This window comes from Colius striatus, chromosome 1 (assembly GCF_028858725.1).
Source record: "Colius striatus isolate bColStr4 chromosome 1, bColStr4.1.hap1, whole genome shotgun sequence".
In the NCBI taxonomy this organism is placed as follows: domain Eukaryota; kingdom Metazoa; phylum Chordata; class Aves; order Coliiformes; family Coliidae; genus Colius; species Colius striatus.
In genome coordinates, this window is record NC_084759.1 from 58,581,281 (window position 1) to 58,594,314 (window position 13,034).

Below are 13,034 nucleotides of genomic sequence, written 5' to 3' on the forward strand. Positions count from 1 at the left end.
GCTCAGGATTTTGAGAACGCATTTTTAGGCCTTCAATGAGAATAAAGAGAAGGGAGAATAAACATCAGTGTCAAGTATCTCCAGTGTCTTCCCTGTGATCAGAAGCCTATATCTCTGATAAGCACTCAGTCCCAAATGGGACACACAGATAATTTATTTTCTTTTCTCCTTGTCACTTTCTGTTAAGAGCTGAGTTCACAGACAATCTTATAAAGCTCTCATTCTTAAAAGCAAATATTCACTCAATTATACTCAATATTTATAAATAAATGTTTGTGGAAATGGTCAAAATGAGGTGAATTTAACATTTATCTAAAGAACTCTGACTTTTTGAAGCAAGGTTTACCTAACATAGAAATCGATACAGTGTCCAACCTTTGTAGAGAACTGCATTGTTCATGCAATGCTTCTGTTCCTAGGATCATAGCCTCTAGTTTTACACCGTATTAATGAAGCTCTTTCTCCCAGTTCATTTCATATTCCTCTTTAAAACAGTAATACAGAAACAGTTCACAATCTGATTTACTTTTTTTAATCTAATCTGTTTGTATTATTTAAAAATGTGCATGTTTTTAATAGGTCCTTGAAAGCAGATCAACTTTTCTTAGCCTCCTTACAATGGTATTTCAATGTTACAGGTAAAATAAAAGGAGAAATATTTTTAAAGACTATATTTGATAACAGCTTTCATGAAATCACTTTGGGAGATTGTGTAGTCCAATTCCCCTTCTCAGGCCAGAGGCAGCTGCACCAACTTGCCCACGACCATGTCTCCAAGGATGCAAAGTTCAGAAACTCATTGGGCAACTTGCACAAAAAAAAAAAGAAACAGAAGAAAGGGTTTTTTTAGATTTAAACAGAATTTCCTGTGTTTCAGTTTGTCTATTTTTTTTTGACCTTTCATTGAGCACCACTGAGTAGAATATGGCTCCATCTTTTTTACCTGACCTGTCAGGTAGGAGCCTTCTCTTCTGAAGGCTAAAGAGTCTCAGCTCCATTGACCTCTCATTGTGCAGTTGATGATCCTGTCTCTTCATCGCCTTTGTAGCTCTTTTGCAGAACTCCCTCCAGTATGTCCATGTCTGGGAGCAACTGGTACCTCACCAGTGTTGGCCTCCCACCTGTGCCTAGGCCTGTTGGTAATGCAGACTAAGAAATCCATGGCCCTGTTTGATGCAAGGGCACATTGTTGCCTCATGTTCAACTTGTTGTCCACCAGGTCCTGGTCCCAGAAGTATTTTATGTGGGATGCTACTTAGCATAGTAAATACTGAAGTTAGTGTAGCCTAAGTTTTGTCCTTCACAATAGTTAGCTGCCTAAGATCATCTTGTAGGGAAATATTGGTCTCTGCATGAAGGTAGTAGCTGGGAACACTGTTCTGGATCTGTATACCTAAACTAGGTCAGTGCTGGAAATGAGGGCTTTTAACTAGTACATTACTGATTAGAGCACTCTTGAGTTTTTGAGGAACTTGAGCCCAAATGTCTCCTCTTCTAGAGAAAAGTCAGATCAATGTATGTCTTCTCCCAGAAAAGTATTTCACTAGACTGTTAGACCTCATAATGTAGTTGTTTTCTTAGGAATGCCTTGGTGCCTAATTGCTCATGCTAAAGCATAATCAGCAGATTAATATCATCCACAGAGATTAACATGACAGTTCACACTGTAGAGCCTGTCATTTCAGGCTGTCTTGATTACATGTGAGCTCCTTCTCTAATATAAAGATATCCCTTCTTCTAGCATATAGACTTAATTTCATAGAAGACAGGGTAAATAGTAACATATACTAAATTAGAAAATAAATTAAAAATAAAATCTTTTATTCAGTTCAGAATTATAGATACCTTCCTTCCTTTCATCTCAGTTCTGACTTCCTAAATTTCAACCCTTATTTGAAATCAGGACAAGTAACTCTTGAAGGTTTTCCTATATAGACTCTTATTTCCATCACACCAAATGGTGAAGAATTTCTGAATGGAGACCTTTTTCCACAAAAATGTTGTGTGACTCACAAACATATGTTGTGCTTTTGAATTGCTATGACAACTGTAATGAAACACAGGGGATCGTTATTGTTTTGTGTTTTTTAATAACCTACAACTCATTGCACTTATAATCTTGTAAGTGAAAACTATCACATTGAGTTATACTTTGTGGAATATATGAGTGTACTGTATCTGATTAGAATGACACCACAAGTAAATAGTCCTCAACAGTCTTGAGTAGTAGATGAGAAAATCATCTCATTTTCTTCAGTGAGTTATAGTAGTATGATATTCAGTTACTGCTTATGCTAACTATAATGAAATACCATATGTCAGAAAATACTGTGGCTACTATCTCACCTTTTGTAGATGGCATGGGCTTCAGCAGAATCCTTGTTTTGAACCTGGAATTACTTTTACTGTACTGTGGTTGCTTCTTCCATTCTGTAACTTCGGTTTTAATGTTGATCTGTACCAGAACTTCTCTGATAATCTCTTGGGATTCTGGTGGCCTCTGAGGTTAAACCTGCTCTAGAAAAGAGAAAGAAGTGCCCAGAAATCTGCCTGTATGCTGTCACCTCTCTTAGCAAACTGTTAGAATGTCCTCTGGCATGACTTTGGCATGTGCTATCTAGATTCCTTCCAGACAATTCCTTGGCATGGTTTTGAAGCAGGAAAGTCCCAGGGACCAGTTTGTATCTAGCTGTCACATTGTACATGCTGAGTCTTTACTGGACTAAAAAAAGTCTCTTGCATGCTAGCTGACTTCAATGCCTAGAATTTTCCCAGGTTCATTTGATTTAATAGTAGAGATACAGCCTTTGCCATGCTAGGAATGTAGTTTTCACGGCTTTTCTGTTACAGCTTCAGTTAAGTCCAGTAAATGTACAATGCAATGTGTATAAATCTAATTTTCTGTTCTTAGTGTTTAAAATAGTATTGCTTACCTAACTAAAGTCATCAGATATGTTTGGTAGGAGTATCCCATTCTAAACGTTTCCACTAGTCTTGTCAAATAAAGGACAACATTGCCAGGAGGTGATATTTTGTTTTGCATTGCCTTGATCAGTTCAATATGTATTCCTTTGGAAGCCTGTATGTTCTTTGAATTCTGTGTTTACTCCTAAACTGATAAACAAATTGGAACCGAGAAGCAAATCTGTAAAAATTCTTGTATTAGGGGAAACTCTTGTAATGTGGAGAATTTTCAGAAATTTTAGGGGTTATATAGGGCCAGTCTAATAAAAATGCATTCAGTATTTCTTCCCAGGGTTATGTACAAATTATTTTTCACCCCTAACATTTGAATATTGTTTGATTTACTCCCTGTATATGATAAGCTGTCTCCTTCTGAAGACTCTAAATATCTTCTGATAACATGGGATAAACAGGTCATCTGGTGTATTGAAGTTTCAGTAAGCAGAGGTACATCCATATGGATTTTTGTAGGTAGTGTTTGAATTGTCTATATTATTTGCAATAACTTCTGTTAAGTTTTCCCACATTTTAGACAGTCAGCACTTTTTAAGGCTGAATTTCCTTGACTACATAAATAATACCTTTATGCTCTCCCTTCTGGAGTGGGAATAATAAATAATGTTATAGCAGAGAAAGGGAAATATTCTTAGGTAAGCAATAATTTTTGAACCATGACATTAATGCTATCTTTAATAATGTTTGACAAAGTGAAGATGGAAATTGAGGTTGGAGGGAAGTATTTTTTGCAACTTTGATCCATTTTTGCATAAGCATTTGATATTAGGAATTTCCCTTGAGGTTAGAGTGTTTCCTGGGCCGTGTCTAACGTGTATCATGAGCCTGAATAATGCTAATATGAGCTACAGGCAGCTTTTGTTGTGCCACAATTTTTAGCTGTGAGAGAAAATAACACTTCATGTACCCATATGAATTAGTTTTAGGTAAATATTTATTTTGGATTGACTTTGCAGCATAGAAAATGTCATATTAACTGTTTAAGATGTGAGCTAAAAGGTAACAGTATGAGTCTTTGAGACCTGTACAAATTCTGATTCCTGGAAAACTGTCACAGAGGCCAGTGGAGGTTTCCTCAGTGAGCACTTCAAAATTTTTCCTGAAGGGAAAATAGGAAAAAAAAAAAAGATTTATAGGCTGTATGTAGATCCCAGAAAGCTATTGATGAAGACTTAATTAAGCATGTCCAGTTTCTGAATGTATCCCACTTTTGGTGGTCTTCATCTTTCTCTGACTGGTACAAGATAGTGACTTGTCATTCATTGGCTTAGCTGTGGTAACTCGCTATATCTGTCTTGTGGTAGATAGCAAAGACAAAAGTAAAGCTTGTTAGCTGAAATGTCTTTCAGTGAGAACTAGGAGGGGCTGTAGCTGTTGGTAACATGATAATCTGCTGTCATGTCCTGTTGGAAGGCTATTGGAATTGTAGGCACTGTTTTTGGAATAAATGCAGAATGAAATGCTTGAAGCTATTTATATGCATCTCGACATTTTACTTGAGGTGATATAGCTTACCAGGAACATATTTATGTCTTCTCCCTTTTGTAGCTCTGGACAAGGTTAGGGAGGTGGAGGGAACATGGGCATTGGACAGTACAGCAAGTAGATAATCTCATGACTGCTAAAGAGTCTGTCAAGGAAGAATTTGCCCCCTGAGGCGACTGTTAGCACAAGAGGAAATGTAGAGATCAAAGGTAATCTGTAGAGGTCTGGCTGCCATACATGCAAATGAGGTGTTAAAGGTCAGATTCATCAATCCTTGGCTGACTGCATTATGGTTGGAGGCTTTCCCTTTGGGACAGGGGACTGTTTTGGTGGATGTTGTACAAAGGAGACTCCTGTAGCAGGTTGAGGAGAGTGCTGAAGTGCCTTTCATTTAAGAACAAACATACATAGGCTTATATACATTTGTGCCCACATCAAATCTCCAAGATATTTTGAAAAACAACCAGATTTATTAGAAGTATGTGCTCTGTCTTTCCTCATTGATTTTTGAAAGCTCAGGACTGGACACACTGACAGCAGTTCCATCCAGCTGGCGTGTCTTCATTTTTCCATCATCTCTGAGCACAATTATGTTAAAATATTAGCTAAGATTTGTAACAATATCTAACAAATTTTGTCCTATTGAAATTGCCACCCACGTTACAGAATATCCAAGCACCAATATTTGTATACTGCTCTTGCTTTATTTTAGGAGGGAATTGTTTAGTCCGTTCTGTATGACTTTAAATGGTTGTAGCCTTAAACTGGTATCTAGTGCTTGCAGTCTAGTTTTTCCTCCACAACACACACTTTCTGGCTTCAAATACTTCTAATTAATACGTAAGAGTGGTTAACTTTCACTTTACTTATGTACTTATTCAAACTATCATCTGATAGTAACATTAATACTGTTACAGTGTAGTAAATTAATTTTAGCTACTCAGGCAGTAAGGTATATAGATCAAAATAACACTTTATAGAACTTTCTTTTTTCGTTTTCTCCTCATTCTTCAGTCTGACAGTATTACTTATTATCATTAATTCTCTGCTCTGAGTCATCACTAAATAGTTAAAAAGCCAAAGGATGTCAAGCTGTTCAGCTGCCTTACCTCCTGCCCTGTGTTCCTCCAATCTATTTTAAAATTAAATGGAAAAAAGGAAAGTGGTCAGATTCTAATTCACGTCTCTGCTATTCAATCACATATTTAGTTGGATCCTGACACACTGTTTTCTCTCCATTTTTGAAACATGCTGTTTAGGTACTTATTAAAATGTTCACAATCTAATTGAGCTCCTATGGGCTACTTCATATTCTCAAGATAACTGTGGTTTCATTACAAACTACAGGCTTATTTATGACACTCTGTTACAATTCAGTTTCAGAGTGTGTTATAGGGAATTCATCATTGAGCTACTGCACTGTTGGGTTCACACATACAAAGTTAATAGGAGTTTCCTTTTTTAATGTGTTGTTGGATCTGTTTTTGGAGGTGATTCTTTTCCATCCTCCCCACAATCCAAAAGTAATGGAATTTTTTTTACGTTATCTGGCCTAAAGCTGAGAGCTGCAGAATAAAATAAAACAAGTATTTTTATAGTATGATTTACTTTATTTTACCATCAACAGGAACCACCTTTTAGTGGGCAATACGAATGTAATGTTTTTACCATCTGTAATGGGGATCTTGTCAAACGAAACTAGGAAGGCAGAGACAGTATTTTAGCGTTTGTACAGCACTTTGCACAGTGGAGATTTATTCTTTCCTAAACCTGAAGGCATTACTTTAATAAACATGACAATTAATTGGAATGGCAGAGAACAGTAGTGCATCCTCAGGAATTTTTACAAGTAGATAAAGGAAAACTTGTGAGTAGAAAGATGGTTTTAGTATATTCTTTTAACTGATCTTACCAGGAAAAGCAAATGTAACTACTGTCTGTCAAACAACTAAATGTATTTCATCATGTGCTTTTTAGAACCTACCCTTGAAACACAGAATGCAATTCTGGTATGGAAGCCTAAAAGTACAGTTGTTTAATAAAATTGAGGCTGAATATTTTTTTCTCTTCTCTTTTTAAGAACTTAATAAAATCTGTACTCAACAGTGTGCAAAAGAGAGTTACGCTCAAATCATTCATTATTTTTAGAGCCACTAACAGTAGGTGAGCAGTGTTAGATTATTTGAACAGTATAATGCTATCAACTGTATGTGTAATCTGAATTTGCTGATATACTGTGAGAATAAACTGTGTGACAGGATGCTAATGGAATATTAAAAATCAAGTAGGAGCAATATACAGAATACAAGATCCTTTCAGTATAACTGAAATATAATTTGTCCTGCGAAGAAAAGACCTTAATACATTATTACTTACTATTACCTCATTTCAGGGGATAATTTCTACAGAAATCATAGTGTCACAGTATAAACCTCCCATTATTTCACATAGAGGGGTTTAGGTTAGTATAGGATTTGCTTTTGTGCAACATTACAAGTCTGTCTATAAATCTTTGTGTGATTTTGGAATGAGTTTTAGAAGTGTGAGACCCAAATAATTTGTTTAAATTCATGACTGTCAACTCTGTTGGACTGAAATTGAAACCAATATTTCATTCATTCTGTATGTTAGATAAAACATACTGGATGTAATTTTAGAGCCTATCAAGTAGCTTCAGGGGCAACTTCTCCCTGAGAACTAGGCTATATTTACAAGAATTTTGAGTAGAATACAATGAAAAGTTATCAAGAAATGCTGCATAAAAATTTCAACCAAAATGTTCATGCTGATACAATATGAAAAGTGTAATCAAGGCCTGTGCTGCGATTCCAGCTTGGGACTTGAGTTTCATTTTTTCTTATAAGCCACACAGCTTTCTCTAATCTTTATCAACTGTGTCTGTTGCTGCTCTGTATTTTTTTAGCTTCGCTTCTTGCTCAAAGTGTAGGTCTGTGACTTACTATTTCAGGTCCTTGTGTTAGGATACCTGATTTATCTAGAAACTTATGTCTTCCTTTGTTCTCAGTTTCTTGGGTTTTCAATTTGTTGCCAGAGATATTGAGAAGGTTTTTGAGGCAAAAATGGTGTTCCCAGAACGTGCTGGGTCTTCTAGGCCACCACCACAACAACAAATAACAGATTATGTGAAATGTGGAGTTTACTAGGGAGCAGGTGGGATGAAAAGTGGATTTAACAGTCTCCATCTCACTACAAGGAGCCAAGATGCTACAAAAGTGGTATTTAGACCCTGCAAGGGTAGACAGAGGTTTCTGCTTCTTCAGATTATGCTTGTGGTATCCCAGTGCCTTACAGGCTATGTGTTGGAGAATACAGTGAAGCTGCATATTAGACATGTGGATGTAGGAAGTATTTATCACAGTACAAACCGGCTGCTAAACAAAAATCTTGTTTATATAGGAGCAGTACAGCTGTGTCTATATTCTTTTGACCTCCAAAGGTATATGAGGTTGTCTTGGAAGGGCAGGAATTCACTATATCTGCCTGTGTTTTTCTTCATCTTGTGTGATAAGAAATAATTGAAATTTTTGAATTGTAAATTGTCAACTTTATTTCTAAACCTTCTCCCTCATCAGAGTACTGAAGAGCTATTTGGATTTTCAGTGCAAATTGCGCAATCAGCAGAGATAAGCTATTGTGGAAATTTAGCTTTTTCTGCACTGAAACATAATGATTCTACTAAAAGGTCATTACATGCTGCATAAAGGAAAGAATGCAGAAGAAACTACAGAGGATATGCCATTAAACAAAATAGGATTATACAAGTTCAAACTCGGTCATCTGAACAATTCCACTGTCTTACAAAACACAGAGTAAAATTAGTGCTATATAACATTTAATTTATCTTTTTCAAAAGCCTAGTACTTTAATTGCAATGTTGGACTATTGGTGATGGCTGGACATCATCCTCAGTTTTTCTTTTCTGAGTATGCTTTAATGTCATCTATCTAAGTGCCATGAATTAGCCTCATTCCACTCAGCTTGTGAAGCCTGATAAGATTGCAGTTTTGTATGGGGCTTTTGGAAGTGCTTGTTTAGAAGCCTCAAATAATTGCTGCCGTGTATTCACTGACAGGATCAAGGCTGAATATATTCAATCAGCCAAATTTGATTCCAGAATTAGTATTAGTTTAATGTTTTAAATTTGACTGCCTCTTCACTTATAGAATTTATTAGTTATTTCATCCTTTCCTGGTTTAGTCCCAACTTTTTTGATAGATATTTTTTTATATATTTTGTATGGGTTGTGTACATTTTATTTTAGTGTAAAAATCTTTTTTCCAAAATCAGATATAGTTTTACTAGAAAACATACAAGAACAGATTTACTGGTGGTAGTAGAAAGGAAGTTTTACGGCGTTATAATTCTCTTGTCTCTTTCCCCATAAACTCAGTATGACATGTCTGAAGTCATGTAATCCGACAGCAGTATCATAGTTATTTTGCCCTTGTTCTTTGCAACTGTGTCAGGCCGTTTTAGCAAGAAGAGATGATCAAAATGCTATTATCTTTAGAATTTAATGAAAGATCTTTATCTTTTATAATTTAAGAAACAAAGCAGAATAAACAACTGCTTCCTCAAAGGAAGTAGTTCTGTCCTCCCACTCAGTACTGCTCAGTATGAGTTCCTCCTTCATTCAATGTAAGAGGAAATGGTAAAGGAGAGAGAATGGAGGGCAGTTAGAGGTCAGGATAGGGCAATGGATAACAATTTAAAGTATACACTTGGCCTAAAAGAAAAAATATTCTTTTGCCTTTCTAGAGGCAGTTATCAACATCTGGGAGTTGTAAGAGATTTTAAATAGAACCTTTTTATATGAAAAAAGTGTGGATATCTATCTGAGTTTAGTCACAGTTTGAAGAGGGACCTTCCAGAGAGTGTGTACTACTGGCTTACAGCCTTTCATCATTGCTGACTGAGCTAAAATAGAACTAATCTATGTGAAGCCTGTTAATGAGCTACTGAACACCAGATGGCAACACAAGGGGAGCAAGTGGGGGTGGGAACTGTAGAAATATTAGTCTTTCTCCTTTAAAATTAAAAAAAAAGGGATGAAGCTAGTTAGTGATGCTGCACTAACGGTAGTCCAAGGAGAGAGAAGAACAGGAACCTAACTAGATATAGGAGCTTTGGAAAGCATTTTGTCTTTGAGCAGTATCATGGCAGTAATGAGATAGCTTCATAAAGAAATTAGGATACTATGAAGAGAAAGTAAAAAGCATCAGAAACTTCAATTGACAGAAGAAATAACCAGTGAAATAGAATCTGCAGTTCACAGTACAAAGAATGTCTTTTTACACAGGAAGTAGCCACAGAAAACCCTCTCTTCAGACATAAGACAGTGATTTTGTCTGAGGAGTCAATACTTGTTGGGTAGCTAAAAATCACCAAGAAATCTGTGGCGAACAGTAAGATAATTTAATCTTTCTGGCCAAAATCTCACAAATAAAACACCTACTTGGTTGAAGAAACATCATGAACTGTAGACTCTGGCTAACAGTAACGCTACTGAATATAATATCAATTTATATAGAATATAGTATATTTACAAGAAGATAGAACTTAAAAAAATTATCTTATTAAAGAGGGTGGAAGAGAACATGAATGATAATTAATTTTGTTGCCAGTAAAAATTCATAAGTAAAAATTATAGGTTGATAGCCTGGTCTATGAGTTGGGATGTCTGGCAATGCTTTAATACATGTCATGGATGGCAATACTCGGTCTAAGATTCATGCTTTTTTACAACAACAGTAAAAAACTAGGCCCTCCCCCCACCTCTCCCACACACACCCTGTGTAGATGGTGGCAGAAAATACTTGGACTTTGATTTTGGAGAACGTATGGGATTGGAGGGGAGACTTATGACATACACCAATACTAGTAACTAGCAGATCTGTGTTACTTGGAGTCCCTAGTAACAAAGCATTTCCAGAAAGTAAAAATTCATGGAGTTAGACCTGTTGGGAAAAGTAACAACTCCAATTTGGACTGGAGAAGGTCAGAACAAGTATGCAAAGAGTTGGACTACATGCACAAAGATGGGGAATTTAGGATCAGCTTCAATGTGATTCTCTTTATCCCCAGAGAAAGAGGATAAAGGAATGACAAGATAACGAAAATCAACATCTGGTATTTGATCTTCAGTAAACATAGTTTTATGCTATGAAGGAGGTGGTTTGGGGATGTTCCACCACTGGGGGATATTTGTAGAAGGTGAACTTCGTTCCTTATGCCAAGTGGCCTCTGCTTTAATCAGTGACAGAATTACCCTGTGAGTTGCCCTTATGGAGTAGCTAGGGAATATGAGGAAAACTGTGAGTTAAATTATAGAAGTGAAAAGCTGCCTGATAGTCAAGGACTTGGTAATGACACAGCAGCAGCCTGTCTATTAAGAGAGAAATTTGGGAGTTACTGGGTTTTCTTTAAGATCAGTCCTACAATGCTATTTTATTTAGAATTTTCAGTGATAACCTTGGAATTAAAAATAGCAGTATGATAATGAAATACACTGATGACACAGCTGTGATTTGTCAATTCAGGTGAGGATTGGAATGTCATGCAGAAAGAACAGGGTATCTTTGAAGATTTCACTAATAAAAATGAGTTTAAATTTGAGTGTGCAAAGTACAAGGTCATATTTGGAGTTATGACTAACAAGCATTTCTATGATATGCTCAGAAATAATCAATTGAAAATACAGAAAAAGACCTTGGAGCTTTAGTCAATTGTAAGATGATTATATTCTACAAACATATAGCTGCCAGTAGGGAAAAGAGATTCTTGGGTTTTCAGAATTAAGATGTTTCCAGTAGAAAGGAAAAAGTGTTGTTGATGTTGTACAGGGAATGACAGCCTGCAGTTAATTATATACAGCCATGTTCAAGAATGGTAAATTGTATCAATGAAAACTTGCAAAGATAAACAGGGGAATAGAAAGCTTATATTATGAGAAGGGTCTAAAAATAATATGTTTCACCTTTAAAAGAAATCAAAACAGAGGTTGTAAAAATTTCTATAAATATGTCAGGACAGAAGAAGATGTAAAAAGAGCTATTAAAGCTTCAAGTTACTACTGACATGAAAACAAATGATTATAAAATACCCAGGAATAAACTCAAACCAGAAATTAAACTAATTTTTCTGAATGTTGGGAGGCATAGACTGGAGAACAGCATTCTGTGCAGGAGTAATAGGGGACAAAAAGCCCCCAAAAATCCCTAATTGGCTTTAAAATTAATGTTAAAGTTGCGAATGAGATTATATGTTATGTGTTTACCTGCATTATCAAAGTAATGCCTCAGGAGATCCATTCTAGTATTACGTTCCCATATGACATCTGTTCAGAGAGCTGTGTATATATAATTATCATGGGTGTGTGCTTAAAAATAAGTAACATACAGAGGATCTTAAAATTATACTTTCCTGAACAACAGCAAATAAAGTTATGCGGTTATTTGATGCCTGTGAGATTGTGGATAAACTTCTGTGATCCAAAAACAGGGAGGAAAAAAGTTCATGGAATACGGAATTCATGGAATACTTGGAATTCAGAAAGAGAAGTTAGATATGCTAGCTAACAGGAAAACATTAGTGTTTTTCAAGTATTTGAAATAAATTTGTTTTTTAATATACTGTTGTCAGATATTTAAAAAGTGTAACAGCGAAGTAGTATGAAATCAAGGGAAAAAATTAAAAAAGGATAACTTTTTCTCAAGAAAAGAAAACTCAAAACCACAAATGATAATATATATAATTACTTGTAGTAAGTTGAGAATAATATTTAGATCTGTAATTAGTTGTGTGCTTCACCATTATTTGTAAGAGAAACTACAGACTGATTCATTAACCTGAATATTCTCTCAATAAGCGGTATGGAAAGACTGACACATAAGAAATATGCCAGCTTGATTAATCAGGAAAATAATCAAAAGAATTACAAGAAAATAAAAGTGCTATAAGACAATCTTTTGGTGACATTTTCTTGAAATTATTTAACAATCCCTGCTGAGTTTTTTATTCTTGTAGGGTTCCACGTTTTGCCAGGAGCTATATAAATGCAAAGAATATTGGAAATGAGAAGACTTGAATTTGTGAGGTCTAGTGCAGTCATCTTCAAAGTGGATGCACTACACAGGAGGTGCACAAAATGATTCATTGACAGTATTAGAACTTCTATTTTTCGTTACTGCTTACTATACTGCTTACTACTGCTCCAAAATGGACAAGTGGCTTTAAAAACCTTCCCAAAAAGAAAGCACAAATAAGATAATAAAGCTAATAATGGCAGCATTAATGAACAGGAAAATGGCAGAACAAGCAATTTTTTAAGATCTAGTATGAGCTTTTCATCTTTACATGATAAAAAACACTGTTAATCTAATCAGATCTGGTCATCAATATTTAAAGTCGTGCAATACTAAACACAGTATTTTACAAAAGTTCATTAAACTTAATGATAAATTTTCAGATGCCTCTGAGGCTTATTCATAGCAAAACACAAAAGACCATATACTCTTGGGTTCCTGCCACAGCAAAAATGGTTGAAATTC

General features: G+C 35.6%; 1 protein-coding gene across 1 annotated transcript in view; it reads left to right on the plus strand.

Moving 5' to 3' along the window:
• Nucleotides 1-13,034, plus strand: part of MYO16 (myosin XVI) — a 374,343-nt gene that overhangs the window by 125,242 nt on the left and 236,067 nt on the right. The window lies entirely within an intron of this gene.